The sequence below is a fragment of the Dermacentor andersoni genome, chromosome 8 (genome assembly GCF_023375885.2).
Source record: "Dermacentor andersoni chromosome 8, qqDerAnde1_hic_scaffold, whole genome shotgun sequence".
NCBI lineage: Eukaryota > Metazoa > Arthropoda > Arachnida > Ixodida > Ixodidae > Dermacentor > Dermacentor andersoni.
The window spans coordinates 141,956,805-141,975,652 of record NC_092821.1 but is presented as its reverse complement, the minus strand read 5'-3'; positions in this window follow the sequence as shown (position 1 = coordinate 141,975,652).

The window sequence follows — 18,848 nt, the reverse complement described above, 5'->3', positions numbered from 1 at the left end:
TTCACGATAGGCGTCATTTAGATCCAGTCAAGCTTGGGCTTCAAGTTAAGATGCATATCTGAACACGGAAGCAAGGCTTATCTTTGTCAAAGCTTTTGTTTGCACGTTTTCTTGAAGACAAGTCTCTTTCCGGAAGCACTTGCTCGGCGGCCACTGCTGACAACTTCAAATCACAATGTAGCAGTGAAAGTCAGTCTTGTTTGCATGTAAATGCTAACTGTTTCAACCACGTTTTCGTTTAACAGTGATGTCTTGCTCTCACTGAAAGGCAGAGAAACAATTAGGCACCTTTGTCCCCTTGATCAACTTCCGATTTTCGTGTTCGAATTGGCACGAAAAACATAAAGGCTGCCATTTAGGAAACCCCTGCAGTGATTTGACATTTGTCGGTGAATAGGAAGGACCGCAGGCTTGTGTGGCCTTGCAGAATCACAAAACGATTTTCAGCGAATCAGTTCCTGTCCAGCAGTTCCGTTAAGAACTGGAGTTCACTGCAATCAGACCACAAACTTCAAAACGTTTCCGCCATGATGTGATTCTTGCGTTAACCCACCAGTTCTGCCGTATCGTTCCCTCCAGTTACACCAAATTAAATTTTGTTGGGAGTTGTAGTTCCTACAATACAGCCGGCTGAACTCTGCACTGTCGACGACACACGACTTTACCGTTCGCAAGCGCTTGCATGCGTAAGTCAGTGCTATAGCCGTAAATAGGACGCATACTACGCATAGGGTAAGCCTTCCCTATGCCTTACCCATAAGCGGCTTAGATATATTTCGGCCAAATATGAACAAGACGACCCATTTATTTCACCAAGGACACCGGTTTAAACCTACGAGGAGCCTCATATAATGCATGAAGATATGAATAAAGGAGTACGCAAACACAACTTGAAAAGCTGGCATGCAAAGTCAGAAACGTTGAACTTTCTCCACGTACCACTTCTAAAAATATCCCCCATTTCCACCGACTGTGAACTTGGTTTCCCGTAAAGTTTTCCTACGACTCCGATGGAAACATTGCGGATAGCAGTAGTCTACCGGTTTCGAGCACTCGATAAGGTACTTTTTTTTTAAATAAAGGGATAATGAGACATCCACCCAATCGTAACAATTGCTACAAAAGGAACCCACATTGGTTCCCCGAAAGAAGAGCCTCGCAGTTGAAGAAAAATTCGTTCTGGTCAGAGACTCAAGCCCGGGACCACCGCTTTTCCGTGTCAACCATTCTGCCATCTGAGCTAACCAGGCGGCTAGCACATGGCAGGGCGAAGTCGAATTTACCGACAACTCCGAGCAACTTGTAGCAATTGATACGATTGGGTGGATGTCTCATTTTCCCTTTATTAATTATCTTCCTCCACCTTGCGGGTTTCCGCAGAACTCTTACATCAAGGTATTAATTCCCGTAATTAACTGACAGTCTTCAAAATTTGTCAACACTTTAGCCACGTGATACACTCTATCCTTTTGAAATGGCGACTCCGCTTTCGTCGACCTATTTCGAGACATCGGGCAAACTTCCCACGCCGTTCGTAAAATACGCTTACGAAGCTCCGGAACAACTCCTATAAGTAATTTTGCAGCAAAAGCTATATACTCCGCTACGCACTCAACATGGCAAGGCTGCGCGAGTCATCTATCGAAGTACCACTCCGCACATGTTGCAGTACAGTTGTTCTTGATCTGCGATGCCTGGAATCGCTACTTCATGCATCACGACTAAACTTGTTGACGTAACGAAGCATAAAATCGCATATTATTTAAGCATGTACCTTTGTGCTTCCCGTGTATGATTTACTACGCTTCGATCGCATGCGGTGGTAAACGTTCGGTGGTGAACGTATTCAGGTGTACGATACCTTTTAATACTCATTAGGTCATATCTCGAGACACAACGACACGAGATGTAATGTTACATTGAATCAGGTGACCCCCGTGACGCGTGTTACCGAAATGTGGATGTGCTAATGCAACCACAAGGACGAACGAAAACAACTACCTTTGACTATCAAATGAAAGGTCGGGCCAGGGGCGTTCAAGAAGGAAGACACAGCTTATCTGCGCATGGCGAAGGGACGGAAACGCCAACTCATCGATCGTTGACACATGCTGGCACTCACGAAATGTTAACTGTTTGGGCACGGGGATTCTTTGTGCAAGGTAACCGAGGGCTGGCTAACTTGCGCGCTACCATTGTAAATGGTATGATTTGCCTCGACCATCAAGTTCATTTGTTCGCTCTTTCGTTAACGTGAATGCCTACCAATTTGCTCAACTTTCTCTCCAAGATACATGGCGCATACCTATACAGTTACTTTATATGTGGCGTACCATTTTTTATTTTTTTTGACGCGAATGCGAGTGGCGAGAGATGTCGCTCTAGTCTTCTTAGCGTTGCCTGCTATGTAACGGTGCATAGAAGAGTTCTCCGGAAGAGGGCGTAAGTTGCTATAGGTAATTAAAGCCCCTTAAACTTCGTAAAGTAGTGCCACGCTTTGAAGAATGCCGCCTCCTCCTCGCGCGCTCTGGCCGAGGCTGACGCCGCGTCGCTATTGGTCAAATAGCATCACGTGGGCCCTCGCGCCGTGCATCAGCGCCATTTTTGCACGAGAAGCGTCTGCGGAGTGGCGAGGAGCTCATGTTGGCGCCGTTGCTATGCTCGAGCAATGTAGGCGGCGCCACGGTCGAGGAGGGAGCGTGAAAGAGAGGAGACGTTAGGAGGAGTGAAGGCGGAGGAGGAGAGTGTCGCTACTTTACGAAGCTTAAGGGGTTTTATAGGTAATGTGTTAATATCAGCCCGCGACGAGAATCGCCTCGGCCGGAGAAGAGCGCGAGAGTGCCGCGTGCAGATCTGAGACTCACCGATGCACTCCAGGTTTTTTAGGTCCGTGCCTTTGGGACACCTGCACAGGTTGTCTTCGCAGATCTCCCTTTTGTAGCACTGGCTATCGTCCATGCAGACACGGTCAACGGTTTGCGTATCTGCGCGCAGAACGCAAGACGGGAGATTCGGTTGGCCATGTCGCCGGTATCACTTGCGGTGCACTTAGTTAAGCTTCGGAGGGACAAGAAGTACAAATAGCGAGCTAAACAATACTCGTAGATAACACTTTCGGAAATATCATGCAGGCGCGCATTAATACAAACGCCATGGTCGTCAATTTGATCCCTGATCCCTGCCCTAAACGGCACATCTCATACCTCGAGTTTCGCTTTGAACGACAAACAATCGCTGTCAATCGAGAAGAGATTCTTGCTGTGCAACTTAGTGAATACGCTGGCGTTCGCGTGTCTTGCAAAGTCGTTAACGTCAATCAATCAATCAATCAATCAATCAATCAATCAATCAATCAATCAATCAATCAATCAATCAATCAATCAATCAATCAATCAATCAATCAATCAATCAATCAATCCAGCAAATTGACACTTGAACATCACCTTTCTTTTCGCAGACCCAATCGGAGCCGTAGATGCGCAGCTCGTAGCCTTTGTTGCAGAAGCAGGTGGATGTCGATGGGTCGCATGCCGAGTACTCCGTCTTGCAACGGCCGTACGGGCAGGGACCCAGGTTGGCTGGGTCAGTGCGGTGAGTAATTTCAAATTAACGGAGGATACAGAAAGGAGGTCCTTGTGGCCAGCCCCGTCACAGCTACACATTGGGCGCCAAGAGGACGGGAACGTATCGTCAAGGACTGCATATAATTTGGCGGAGTCATGGAATTAGGCACCACGCGCCTGTAAATTCCCTAAGTCAGCTGGTGCAAAGAAAAGCGCAGTCGGAAATTATTGGGAGAGGCCTTTGTCCTGCAACGGATGTGAATTAGGCTAATGATGATCCTGACCAAACGTGACTATCGGATACGAGGAACAAGTGCCACAATTTCTTTTGTAACACCGCCTGAACGATCGTCTGGTTATGCCACTCCCCTGAAAAAACCCGGAAGCTTCACGATAGCATCATAGCACTCCATGACATCTCGGTCAACGCGGCAGGAGATGCTGACGAGGCGCTCAATAAAGCTCACTTGTTGGGTTGCATGAACCTTGTAGCAGGGCCGTGCCGTTGGCGCACCGGCAGAACTTGTCACGTGACCCCGGTCGCGCACGTGCGCACTCCATGTGAAGCCAAAGGCCGCAGTCCGAGTCGTTTTTGCACGCTGCAAAAGTTGTTAGGACGGGGGAGGGGGCGCAGTGTTTCTTGCATGAGTCGCATTCCGCCGAATGCGCATCCCCAAAAACACAAAAATCCCGATCACCAAGCGATTTCCAGCTGAAAACGCTGATATAGAGACTTCTGGTGAGAAGAAACGGTATGTCGTATTCTTTAGTTCATGATATACATATCCGTGTTTCTTTTTTTAAATAGAATTATTTCGCGATGCGACTCTAAGGAAATTGTTTGGACGCGGACGTTACATGAGCCTTTGAGATGCAGCTCATAGAATTCGTTTTGGAGCGAACGATTTTAGTTGTTTTTTTTCGACGTGTGCCATCAAACATTATTTGCGACTGTGTACGAGGTATAGCTTTCCCGCTGAACACCGTGGAACGTATACCCGTATTCAGTCCCTAAGACTTGTCGAATGCAAAGTTACCGGTTTCTTTCACATATATTACTCTTATATAGTACTCTTCGCCGGCTGGCCATGCCGTCCACCGTTTAGCACGACGCACTCAGCCCGGCTGGGTTCCTGCCGAGCATTGCCGCCGCGAGAACCAAGCGGTGGGTATGCCGTCGACGTTCCGAGAAACTTCCTACCCCATGTCCAATCGACCATTCCTGCTGCACCACCGCTTGTACAGCCGGATCACACGCCTTCCAGCGCCCTCGGGACACCAAAACAAATCCAGTGCACGGCGGTGCTCAACCTGCCTCCGCCCTGGACCGCGCATGCCCTTGTGATACCGGTCACATTTAATCGGGAGACATCTTCACCCTCTCCGCACCTCTGCCATATAAAGCCGCTCGGAACCCGCGCGGCCTTTCATGGGTTTGGCAGCACCACAGCCATGGCGACAAACGCTAACCTTCGACGCTTATTTGTCACGCAGGTAAACTATCACTATTCCTTATTCGCGTCTCGACGTACTCGCTATGCTGCTTTATTGGTGCTGCCAAGCCCAAGTTGCTGTTTTGCTATTCTTTTCGACTGTTTTCATGTTCTTCGGCAACTGCTAATTTTATCCGGTGACATTGAGCTTAACCCCGGACCTACCACCCGCGGCAATGAAGAACCTAGTGATATATTGGAAGCACTTATCGAAATCCGTACTGGCCAAACTTCATTATTAAACGATATGAAGTCGATCAAGCAAAAGTTGTCCCAGAGCGACAAATCTTTTGATGAGATAAAAAAACGACTAACTAAGATCGAAGAAGACTGCTCAGCACTTATCGCGGTAAAAAAAGAGGTCGACGAGCTCAGGACGCTCGCCGAACAGAGCGCAAATAAGATTGCGTCTATTCAGGCTAAACTTAATGACTCGGAAGATAGAGCGCGAAGATCAAATCTAGTATTTTTTGGTTTAAAAGACACTGAAAGTGAAACATGGGCTGCGTCCGAAGCCCTAGTGATTCAACACTGCAGTACACAACTAAACACCACCGTCGAACATTTGGACATAGAAAGAGCACACAGATTAGGTCGCTTTAGTAGTAACAGAAATAGGCCTATAATTGTCAAATTCGCGCATTTTAAAGTAAAAGAACGTGTGTTGTCATGCGCTAAAAAACTAAAAGGAACTGAATATCGGATCTCGGAAGACTACTCTTCTAACACGCTAACTGCTAGAAGACACCTAGTTCAGTTTGCCAAAGCACAAAAGAGACCCTTCAAACTACGCCACGACAAATTACTAATGGGAAATACAACTTACACATACGACCATAGTTCCGATAAGGTAGTCGCTCGACCACCGGGTTCCTAGCATCCGACTGTCGCAACAACCGTCCCAATAACCATCCCTATAACTCCCTTTCATTCCTTTACACCAATATTCGCAGTATTCTTCCCAAACTTGATGCCCTCCAAAGCCTGCTCAGTACAACGACATCGAACATAGTCCTTCTTACTGAAACTTGGCTTAATCCGTCCATTAATAATTCAGAAATTCTTTCACATTTTCCAAATTTTTCTATATTTCGACGCGACAGATCTCACAAAAGGGGCGGAGGCGTACTGATATGCGCACACGAAAGTCTTCAGTGTGCTGAAATAACAGTAACAACGCCCTTAGAAACTGTCTTTGTGATAAGCAACGCTTCCCGCCCAGCCGTTATTATCGGTACGTGCTATCGTCCACCCGACGCAAACAGCTCTTTCGTAGCTGACTTCCATGAGGTGCTTCACTCCGTAACCGTGCTTTATCCCAAATCACCCATCATGCTGTTCGGCGATTTCAACTTCCCTGCCATCAATTGGTCCAATATAGCTGAAACAACGTCAAAAAACAATGTCGAAAGTGATTTTCTTAATACGTGTCTTACGTTTGGCCTAACACAAATCGTCAGTAACCCCACGCGGCACAATGATAAGTCTTCTAACATACTAGACCTTATCTTCACTTCTCACCCTGATAATGTTTCACCACTGACGCACTTACCTGGCCTTAGCGATCATTCAGTGCTACATACCTCGTTCCAAAGTGACATCCCTGCCTTCACTAAAACTAGAAAAACTATTACGCTTTACGACAAAGGTAACTATACTGATATGAATATTAAACTAGCGGAATTTGCCAGCTCGTTCTTTACCGGTTTCTTAGAACGTTCTGTTGAAGTTAACTGGCTTCTTTTCAAAAATAAAATGCATGAGCTGATAAAAACTTACATACCTACTATCACTGTAACTGAAAAGCACTCATCACCCTGGTTCAATACGGCACTAAAGCGTCTCAACAATAAAAAGAAAAGGCTTTACCGCGCTGCCAGACATTCCAACTCTGAGTACACATGGCAGAAATACTTCACCGCTGAAAAAACGTACCTATCCCTTGCTAGTCAAGCAAAACGCTCCTTTTCTTCGACTACCCTACCAAACATCCTGCGAAATAACTCCAAAAAATTCTGGAATATTATAAATCCAAAGCGTTCGCAACCACTTGCTCTGTGCGACGAGAAAAATAGGCCTATTCCTGATCACGAAATCGCCGAAGCGCTTAATCATGCATTCTCTTCCGTGTTTACGAATGAGCCTAAAGGTGAACTTCCTGAATTCCCATTTTTCAATTACCATACAATGCCCGCAATCACCTTCAGTTCTGATGGAATCAGGAAATGCATTGATTCCTTAAAGCTGTCGTCTTCACCTGGCATAGATGGTATTAATTCTAAAGTCTTAAAAAATACTAAATATGTTACAAGCGAGATGTTATGTCACATTTTTCAGCAATCTTTATCATCAGGAGTGGTGCCGGATGACTGGAAAGTGGGTAAGGTTATCCCAGTCCCAAAGAAAGGTCCTTCATCATCATGTAGTAGCTACCGCCCAATTTCTCTAACTAGCGTTTGTTCTAAATTAATGGAACATGTGCTTTACTCCCACATTGCTACATTCCTAACATCTGTCAGTTTCTTCCACCCTAACCAGTATGGTTTCCGTAAAGGTTTATCTTGTGATAGCCAATTAGCACTCTTTATAAATAACATAAGCTCTAACCTTGATCAAAATATCCCAGTTGATGCCCTCTTTTTAGATTTTGAAAAGGCCTTTGACAAAGTTCCGCATCAACGACTTCTCCTAAAACTTTCTCGCTTGCACCTTAATCCCCTTGTCTTGAACTGGATCCGAAATTTCTTAACTAACAGACAACAGTTTGTGTATGCTAACAACCACTCCTCCTCTAAGAGCCCTGTTCTCTCCGGTGTACCCCAAGGCACAGATCTCGGGCCCCTCCTATTCCTTATATATATTAATGATTTACCGGCTAATCTTTCATCTAACATTCGCCTTTTTGCTGACGATTGTGTCATTTATCGCCCAATCCTAGCTGATACCGACAACCAGGCATTGCAAGATGACCTAGACAAAGTTACCTTTTGGTGCAGCATGTGGCTAATGTCACTGAACACTAAAAAGACTTTACTACTATCTTTTCATCGACGGAAGCTTCACCATACTCCTAAGTACGTTCTTTGCAACTCGGAAATATCATCAGTGGAGTCATGCAAGTACCTTGGCCTTACTCTTTCAAATAACCTTTCTTGGTCCTCTCATATTACCAACATCACCAACGAAGCCAATCGCACACTTGGTTACTTCCGCCGCAACTTGCGCTTCGTACCACCATCCTTAAAGATACTAACTTATCTAACTTTTGTCAGACCTAAGCTAGAATACGCATGCTCTGTTTGGGACCCACACCAAATCACCCTTTCTAACACTCTAGAAGCAGTTCAGAATCGTGCAGCTCGCTTTATTTATTCTGATTATTCTTACCACACTAGTGTCTCTCAGCTAAAATTAAAAGCAGGAATTTCCAATCTAGATATAAGACGTCATGTCTTCAGACTGTGTCTTTATCACAAATTTTATCATTCTGCTCCTAGTGCTTCAGCCATCATTCCAGCACACCGTCAGTCTTGCCGATTATGTCATGAAAAATCTGTGTATCCTCCGCCTGCCCGGACCACTGCGCACCTACATTCTTTCTTTGTGAAGACTGCCCGGGACTGGAATGACCTTCCCGCCGACGCCGTGCACCACTCCAATCCACATCATTTCAAGGCTGCCATTGAGTCCATATTCCACTGAAGTGGCCACCCATCCCTCATGTAATACCCCACGTTGGGGCCTTTGAGGTAATAATAAATAAATAAATAAATAAATAAATAAATAAATATTGCAAGCAAACAGCAGCGTATGTTTCAATTTATAGTCTCTTTGCAGGTCAGACGGATCCAAAATACACCGAGAGCGAAGAAAGTTATCACTAAAGAATCCGCACATTTATGGAATGCCGAAAGATGGTCTTGAGGAGCGAATTCAAGGTTTCAATACTGCAAATTACTCGATGTAGGAGGTTGACGACGGGGATACAATGTGGGCAGAGATCGCTGCCTAACTTACGGACAGGGACGCAGCTTCCCTTCACTCCCAAGGTTCCTGTCGGACACACGCACCTCCAATTTTCGCATATGGCTCCACCAGCGCAAGATTTTGCTGTGCACTCTGCGAAGTGTAAGTACGGGAATGGTGAGCTTTATTTTAACCTGCAAGGCACAAGGCACATGTACATCTAATACACTTTCGTAACGCTTGAACAACAGACGGAGTTGCAGACATGTTCCCTGCGAGGTCTATAAAACTTGGCACCGATTGGTTAAGCTCGGGCAGGGCGTTCAGTCGGTCGCTCACCGAGACTGCGTATTGGGCAATTGGCGAGAACGTCTGTGTGACATAAAATGTCACAACTTGTTTATCATTTAGGGTATATTGAAATATTAGTGACATTTTTTCTTCAACCGTACAGACTGGAAAGCGATAAATCGTGCGCGTATTTTGGACTTATGATGCACCCATATATCTCGATAGGTGGTCAATCAGGACGAAAGGCTTTCCAACCCAAGTTGGGAGCCCCCAGATGAGAGGAAATCGTTAGCCGTGTGACATTCCCTATACATCCCAAATGTGTCCTGCGTTGCCGAGTATAGAAGTGCTTTCCTTGAAAACCACGTGTTTACCCATGCACTTAACAGTGGCACTGTAGCAAAACATATCATATTGCTTTTGGTGAAGTAATTTGTTGACTTTGCTGCATGTTCAAGAAGCCGAGGTGACGAAAGTTATTCCTGGAGTCCCCCACTATGGCATGCCTCATACTGAGAGTGTACTTTCCTTTTTCACGTAAGACGGCCAGTTCAATGTTAAATTGCCATTGCTTCAAAACTACACAAAATACTTTAAGCTTCTTCCATGCATAAAAAAGAGATTAGCAGTTCTTTGTCCTGGAGTTTCACATCGTGAGTCACTTGAGGCTATAGCTTTCGGAAATAACTGTGGCATTCGCGTGACAACCCCCAGGATCGTCGTCGCCAAGCCCACGATCGCGCAGGCCAAGGGCAGCATGACATTCGGTATGCCTCGCTTGGCCTACGCCCTAAAAACCTGTCGCACCGTTTGGGGTGTATATCTGCCGCACAACGATAATCGTCATCTGTCTTGCTTGCGTTTCCTTTCTTGGAAACGCTGCGATCGCTCCTTTCCTGTCGAGAACGCTCTGTCATGCCGATAACGCGCATGCCGTTCGTGACTTGGAAGTACCGGGCTCGCCGCCTTAACGAAAGAAAATGCGGACGAGGCAGATGACGATTATCGTTGCGTGGCAAGTACACACCCCAAAGGGTGCAACTGTTTTCAGAGTGTAGAGAACATCTGCTGCGTATTTTTTTTTCTCACTTACCAACAGGGAAAGAGCATTGACCGAAGAGAAGGTAAGAGCCGCTTGTACAGGTGCATTTCTTCAAGAAACACTGGCTGGTAGCGCCCAGGTAGTCCAAGCAGTCGTTCTTATCAGAGCATTCTGCGCGGCGACAAAAAACAAAAACAAACACGGGTGACGTCGGTTCGCTGCTTGGTTGGGGGCGCTGCACTGACGGCTATCCAACTAAATGGCGAAGCAAATTTTATAACAAAGACGCTTACGCACAGCGAATACCTATAGCGCAGAAAAAAAATAAATATGAAAGGTATCCATGGAACAGCTGCGCTGGTTGCGATGCCTGGGGTGCGATCGGAAATCGTTGTTCGGCGCGTTCGTTCGGTTAAGGCCGATCCGCACGACGGACCAAATTGCTCTTCTTGGACCGCGGTCCGCGCATCACGTGATAGGACGTCACCAGTTCGTGCGTACCGCCGTTGGCCCGCGCAAGACCGCGGCCCTCGCGGTCCAACAAATCGCCGAGGCTTTTCCCGCTTCCGTTTTGGCGGCGGACCGCATGCAAACCGCAGCGATTTTGGCTTAGCCAACGGGTGTTGTCCGGCAACAGAGTGTCTTCAGCCAAATCCAATCTAGTTTACGGCTCAGCAAAAGCCAGTCAAGCCAGTCGTTTCATGTCCTCCGTTCCGCCTACACGTGCGTGTAGCAGATATATTTTTTAAACACCGTGTCCTCTTGGAGTGAGTATTTGTGCAATATTCTGCCTTTTTTTTCTTATCGTTGAAATGAATGATGCCCTGTACGCATGAGAATACGGTGACCCATTTCGCAGTCCTTATAGCTATAGTAACAAATGTGGTGCCTTTGCGTACCCTTGTAGGACCTGGGTGAAATTATATGCCTTGTGCTTTGTATTACAATACTGTAGGCATCACTGTAGCAACAGTGATGCCTACAGTACAGTAATGCCCTGTACCGGTGATGTATACATAAGGCACCTGTACAAATAAATAAACAAATAAATAAATAAATAAATAAATAAATAGACGCGGAAGTGTTTCATAGTAATTAGTTACGGAAAATCGGATTGTGACCGTAGATAGGAGGAATACATTCCGTATTCGCGCCAAATGTTACAAGCGTTCTTATGCGCACAGAGAACATGCGCATTATGCTGTGCCGGCGTTTTGTGTTTCGTGCGCTGAACCAAAACAGAAAAACACTTCAGCAATTGGAAATGTCGATTCAGATGACACCGACTTACGTACCGCAAGTTGGTGTATAGTAATTTTCGGCTTGGTAAAAGCTAATTACGTTGTTAAAAATATAAATCAACGGGCTAATGTTTAAAATAATTAATTTATTAGTCTTATAACAAGGTTATAACAATGTAGACTGCGGAATGTTGAAAAAAAAAAGAACACTCATTTCAAGAGGAAAAGATTAAGGCAATTGGTCATAAATAGTTGCGCGTTCAGATTACTAAACAGAAAATTGTCATTGGAAGACGGTCAAAAAGAATAGAATACATTTGATAAACTGCATTTTTCGCGATTTCTCACGGCCTTCTTAAAAAACAACGTGCTGGCATATACCTTTGTTTATGTAGTCAAGAGTTCGACGAAAGTTCGTCTGGTCAGGTAACATGATGATGAAGAAATTGCGGCCACTGACCAAGTCAAGGTGAAAAAACACACAGAGACGTTTCTGTGTGACCAAGGAACCCGTACGGGTCCCGAAACGTCTCTGTGTGTTTTTTCACTTTGACTTGGTCAGTGGCCGCAATTTCTTCATCATACCTTTGTTTAGTTTGTTTCCTTCTTATGTGAGAAACTGCTCTGACGTTAAGCGCTATCCCGCAGAGCTTCTACAGAGGAGCAGTGCTTTTTGTTTTCGTGCATCATTAATTTATAACCAAAGTTACAACCGGTGAATACTTTAATAAACTTCAGTAAATTTTCAGTGTGGATACCATTCGGTCACACCCTCGACTTCAGATCGAAATAATGCTTCGCGCTAACATTTTAAGCTTCCGGAAAAAAGGTTGACGTACTTATCTGGCATAGGCCTCGATGCTTCTCGAACTTGCTTCCTCTGGGACACCTGCACCTTCCGAGGGGGGGTCTGACGCAGTTACTCTTGTACTTGCGACAGTCCCAGTTCGACGTGCAGGGTGTGTCCGCTTTCTCTGAGTAAAGACGAGGCACAGCGCCGGATCACTTTCAGTAGACTTTCTTTGTCCCAAAGCGTAATCGGAAAAAAGTGGGTGACAGATCAAAAAAGAAAGAAAAGTATATACGCAGCACACGGACATCTTCTTTTTTTCGCCACTGTCACACAACGTCCTATATATATATATCGGCTAATCCTACAACTTTTTTTTTTTTTTGGAGCATCAAGTAATGTATTGAGTTGTCTCCGTTGTTCCTTCCGCGGCGGCACATATCTACAGCTCGTTGTACCGCAGTAACGGTAATTGTTACCTAGATCAACGAATCATTTTGCCCCAAAGTATTGGCGACTCACAGGTCGTTGCGAGTGAAGAATTTAGGCCGGCTACTAACGAATCCACAACATTCTTTTAGAAACTCAGCGCCCGGGGCCAGTTTCTAATAATGAGCAATAAATATTTATAACGAGATGCAACTATGTTCTAGTAGACGTTATTGGAAGGAAAAAAAAAAAAGAGCTTACGAGACGGTTACGAGTGCGTGTAACGCTAATGTTTAGGCGCTAGCTCTGGTGGGAGACGAAGTCAGTCTCTACAGGCGCGTTGAGTTTTGTCGCCCTCATTATTTATCTTAATGTTGCAATGACGGCGTTGGGATCGCTGAGTGGTGCAGTAGTGATATGTTTCGAATGTCTTGGATGAAACCATCGTTTCCGGAACGCGAAGTCGGCGCAGGTTCCTCCAAATCTGGCGACGGATCCCGGTGGAGTCGCGAGTCGCAGCATCTATATGGTCTCTGGATAGCGCTCAGGAAAGTCAGCGTTTCGAGGTCGCGGGATCGAATCCTGGCTACGGCGGCCCCATATCGATGGGGGCGAAATGCGAAAACACCCGTATACTTAGTAGCTTTGGGTGCACGTTAAAGAACCCCAGGTGGTCGAAATCTCCGGAGTCCTCCACTACGGCGTGCCTCATAATCAGAAAGTGGTTTTGGCACGTAAAACCCCATAATTTATTTAAGTCAGCGTTTGTTTGCTGAAATGACGGTGTATTTGACGGTGTATTCATTCTGACGGCGTATTTGCACTGGTGTACAGAAATGGCATACAAAAATATACACACGTCACATTTATTCGCGCGAGACAACGCCTCGGATCCGTAAATCATGTTGCACTATGTGGGGTGTTATCAGGGCGTGATTTTTGCCCTCGTATGCTGGCTACACGTTCGTATTTAGTGGGCCCGTTCGTTTTGCAGAAGGTGTTCGGGCACTAGGGCAAACCCCTCTGTTTTGCCGCCCGAGTCTCTTCACGTCTTTTCTCGACCCTATGTACGTGTCCAACGCAGGGGCCGCAATAGCTGATCAAGCGCGCAATTTGCGCAGCAACTTGCACGCTCGCATGCTGTGTATTTTAACTTCCGATGAGCAACAGTTTGAGTTTGATGTTGTATGCGTACTATGCCTCCAATGAATACATTGTTGCGCCAAAAAGGTAAAATAAAGACCTAGGAGCGAGAGTGTGAAACGAAAGATCGAGCGCACAGCGCCTTTTCATACTCTCCCTCCTAAGTCCTTATTTTTCCTTTTTGGCGCAACAATGTATTCATTAGATCCCAACCAACTCCCCCAGCAACAAGTTGTACTCAACGTACTACGGCGTAGCAACCTCCCTCAATCGCGACGATTCCTGCTCGGATTGACAAACGTACTGCCGAGCTACGCCACGCTTCGTAGCTACGCCACGCTTCGTAGCTACGCCACGCTTCGTAGCTACGCCACGGCAGGTCGAGAGAGGAACACAGACCACAGCACTGTGCACCATGGTCTGCGTTCCTCCCTTCTTCATCCTGTTGCTTATAGCGCTGTTTACTGTTCGTAATCATGAATCAGCCATCCCAAATGCGCACTCTTCTGCAGCATGTTTCCGTTACGGGCGGTTTCAGGAAGCGCAACCCCTATAACCGATTTTAAAGACGTTCCATGCGAAACGACATTACGGCAGCAGTGCATTTCACACCAAATTTCTATTCCGAATTATTCTGAATTGGCACAAGGCAGTACTCTTTTATTCAATTATTATTGCAGGCGCAATTTCGCCATCGTGGTCGGCGTAGCCGTGGAGTTTCGTATAATGTCCAAAGGCGATGTCGCCATCGTTGCGCGGCCCTATACCGTATGTACGAGTGAAAACGTGGGAGGGTGAGCCGACGATCGCGGTTCGATCTCGCGCGCTGTGTTCTCGCCGCACAGTTTGCGTTGAAGCTATAGACAGCACGAAGTTCACTTCGCTCGCTGCTGCTGCCGTGCTTCCTCGCCTCAGCCTATTGACAGTGAGTGTCCGCAGTCATCGAGTGGAGCGTGTGCATGTTTACTTGTGCGCGCCGACACCATGCCTGCCAATTTAATATGTAAGCGAGCGTTTACAAGTTTATATGGTCGATAAAACTGCTATCCTTGCTTCGTATGGTCGTCTACTAATTTGCTATCGCAATCGATGCTTCGTCTTTGCGAAAGTGGGACTTTTCTTTTAGCCGGAATTTTACTTTGCAGCTGTACCGTGCCCCCCGTTCCTTTCTCTAAGAGTGATTAATAAACAATTAGTGCTTTCATTTTTTTCTTGCGAAAAATAAATGAAAAATAAATGGGCATGGGCAGGACATGTAATGAGGAGGGAAGATAACCGATGGCCATTAAGGGTTACGGACTGGATTCCAAGGGAAAGGAAGCGTAGCAGGAGGCGGCAGAAAGTTAGGTGGGCGGATGAGATTAAGAAGTTTGCAGGGACGACGCGGCCACAATTAGTACATGACCGGTGTTGGGAGAGGCCTTTGCCCTCCCAAGCGTGGGAGAGGCCTTTGCCCTGCAGTGGGCGTAACCAGGCTGATGATGATGATGAGTGCTTTCATTAAATACTATATTTATTATTGAAAGCTGTAGGAATTTTCATGTTCGGCGCAGTTGTCATTATCGGTCAGCAATACTGTCACCCTTTCGCGAGTCCTAAACGTTTGACAAACTCGGAATATTATTGCTGTAGAAGGTCAGGCATTACGTATACGGCTCCGCATTTTATGATGGTACCGTGTTTCGAGGCGATATATAGTTTGCCCGCGCACAGACGGAGTATTTCGCACCGCCGCTATACTCACCGGTGTACGGAGTCAGGATCAGGGTACCGTTGGCGCCCACAGTGCCATTGGGATGCGTGTACGTGACTCGCAGGCTGATGCCTCCCGCGCCGAGATCCATTCGTGAGCTGGCCAGCGTGAATTCCGCTTTCCTGCGAGCATTAAGCGGGGTTGTCGATGGCCATCCACCACTGCCGTCGATCCGATCGACAAACGTACTGCCGAGCGCCTCTGAACGCATCTGAACTGCCTCTGAACTGCCTCTGAACTGCCTCTGAACTACCTCTGAACTGCCTCTGAACTGCCTCTGAACTGCCGAGCGCTCTGAACGCCTCCATACATGTGTGCGTTATACCTCCATACATGTGTGCACAGGATCACTAGATTTGCCGTGTACTTCGTCGACTACAGTCGGTGACAACTCAAGAACGCGTGGCAAGTACACACCGCAGCACAACTCGGAGAATATACGAACACATGTGCCACAGAATCAAGCTCGCTTTCTAACGTCGCATAAGGGCTGCAGCAAAATTTCTTGCCGTATGGGGGGTCTCTCGTGGAAATGAAGGCCTTAGGCGAAGTGCGTCCGACAGTGGACAAAAGAGTGACCTGCATGCACTGTCAAAAGAGTGAGCCAGAACACACGTGTACACACTCTCGTTTGTGCAGTGTCAGGTGCGCTACGTGTAAGGCCTTCAGTATGTCATACACAAGCAAAGCGTGCAACATTACGCGACTATCAGGGAGAGTGTTTCCAAGCACAGAGGCACGGTGGGCACGCGCGAAGCTTGCCGGCGGAGGTTCACTGAACCACGAGGTCATAGCCGAGTATATAGTTCACTATATTAAGAGCCAGTTTCGTGCGTTTCCCTAACTGGTTCTGCGACAGCTGCGCGAAATACCACACTTGCTTTAAGCCATGACGACGCGCACGGTTATGTTGTTCTCAAAAAAAAAAAAAAAAACGGCGTCAACGCTAAAGAAGACAAGGTCGAAGCACATGGTGGTTCAAATAATTCGCTGATAAATCTTGATTATATCCAGGCATTCTTTCTGTGTTGCTACTTCCTGTGCATCATTCACTCATTTTGTATCTCATTCTTATTATTTCACGCGCAATTACGTCGGCCATGTGTTGTTTACCGTCGACACTCGGTTGACCCTTGCTCGTTTTCAGCGTTTGGCACTCTGGAATGCGCCCCTAGCCTCTGTTCTCTCGTTGCTCTTTCTCGCCACTGCGAGGCATAAGGCCTATTTACCCCCAAATGTTTAGGGCTTCCTCAAAACACACGCCCAAGGCTCGGGCGACGCACTCGAGCAGCCTTCGGCTCCCCGCGCTCGCCCTTCTCCGACACATGCAGCGCTCTCTTTTGTCGTGAGCTCTAGTGTCCCTGTATATGGGCATATGCAGGAACACTAGTGGATGGATGGATGTTATGAGCGTCCCATTTGGAACGGGGCGGTGGATTGTGCCACCAGTGAGCTCGGGCACTTTGTGCCATCTGGTGGAAGACGAGGCAGTTACGTTAGATGCCACTTGATGGCGGCACGGCAGAGGGCGAAAGTGACACCAGCACTCGCATTCCACCCCACGCGTATAACGAGTTTACAGCTAATTATAATAGTTTCTGATTATATCCTCAGTTGCTGGCTATTGCTGCGTGTTCTCGGTATGGGGAGGAATTATTTGATACAATTTCCGTGCTCACACGACACCGGAAAATCCCCTAACCGACCATATTTTCCCCGGAAGTGGATCCAAGATGTCCACATCCAACAACGCCAACCCTGTCTGAAGTTAGCTAAGAAGGCCTTGTCTTCGAAAATGACGAAGTTCCACACGTATAAGTGAATGCAATCTTGCGAACGTTACTTCTATTACTATTGCGGGGAAAGGCTGACATACAGGCGGCGCTGAGATGTTAATAAATAAAGTACAATAAAAACACTTGCTGCCATAACACTGGCGTGATGAAGAGTGGCATAGCAGCGGTGAACGAGTTACTTCGTGCTGCCTCTCGCTTTAACGCGAACTAGGCGCGCATAGCGCAGCGCACACGAAGCCGTCCTGTGCTCGCATAACCATTTCACCCGTTACCCCTATGATACCTCTATGATACCTCTAGTTACCTCTATGATAGGGCACGCGCAGCTGCGCTCAGCCTCACCCAACCGCGCCATGATCAGCTGCTGTGGGTCTAGAAAAACGCGCGCTGACATGACCCCCCCCCCCCCTTCTTTCCTTACCCCAGCTCGCGCTCACCTTCCTGCATCTCCTATTGCGCGTGCGAGAGAAGTCGCCGCGCATCATGCCGCCATCCTTCTCGGCTCACGCTCTCACGTTTTCTTCGCAGCTACAGCGTTTGGCATGCGGCTGCGATTTATCGCGCTTGGGCTTTATACGGAACGTCACGACGACGCCGACGACGGCAATTCGCCTGGAGCGTCCGTGTAAGTGTTATCGCAACAAATATTCAATGGAAGCTGTTGTCACGCTATGCGCGACAATTGATACGAGTGCTTCAAACGCAGCCCTGCCTATAGTTTCGGATTGTACTAGCTAGCCCTAACCAATACATTTTCCTTTGCGGAAGACAATGTAGCGCACCTCTGAGGAAGCAAAAAAAAAATAATGTACTTACGTGACGCTGAAATATTTGACACGCAGAAGAAAAAAACGAAAAGAAAGAGGAAGACGAAGTAGAAATGAGTATCTGCAGTGCTTCCCACTTGGGTAATTAAACTCAAAAGGTAGCGGTTTAGAAAGCACAACTGGATTTTACTCCGTGCCAAGTCAGCGTTTAGCGCGTGGTTCGTCGAGTGGACGCCAAGTATGGTTCGGGCCTTTATGAGAACGGTTTAAGAAAGCATTCTTGGGAGAGACCTCCCACGTGATCGTACAAATTCATTCGGAGCCCGGCCGCTAGGCAGTGTCTTCCATGACGCAGGTTGTTCCTTGTAACGTTAAAATCAGTCATTCATTGATTGGATAAATGTATGACTCAAGCAGTCAAACACCAAATAAGTTATTCAGTCAATCAATCATTGAATACATAAATAAATTCATCAATAAATACAGTGCATGCCTTATTGGCGATGCAGGTACTGAAAAAAAATATACCTATCAATGTGTTTTTTTTTTTTTTTTTTTGCTAATGCACGAGAAC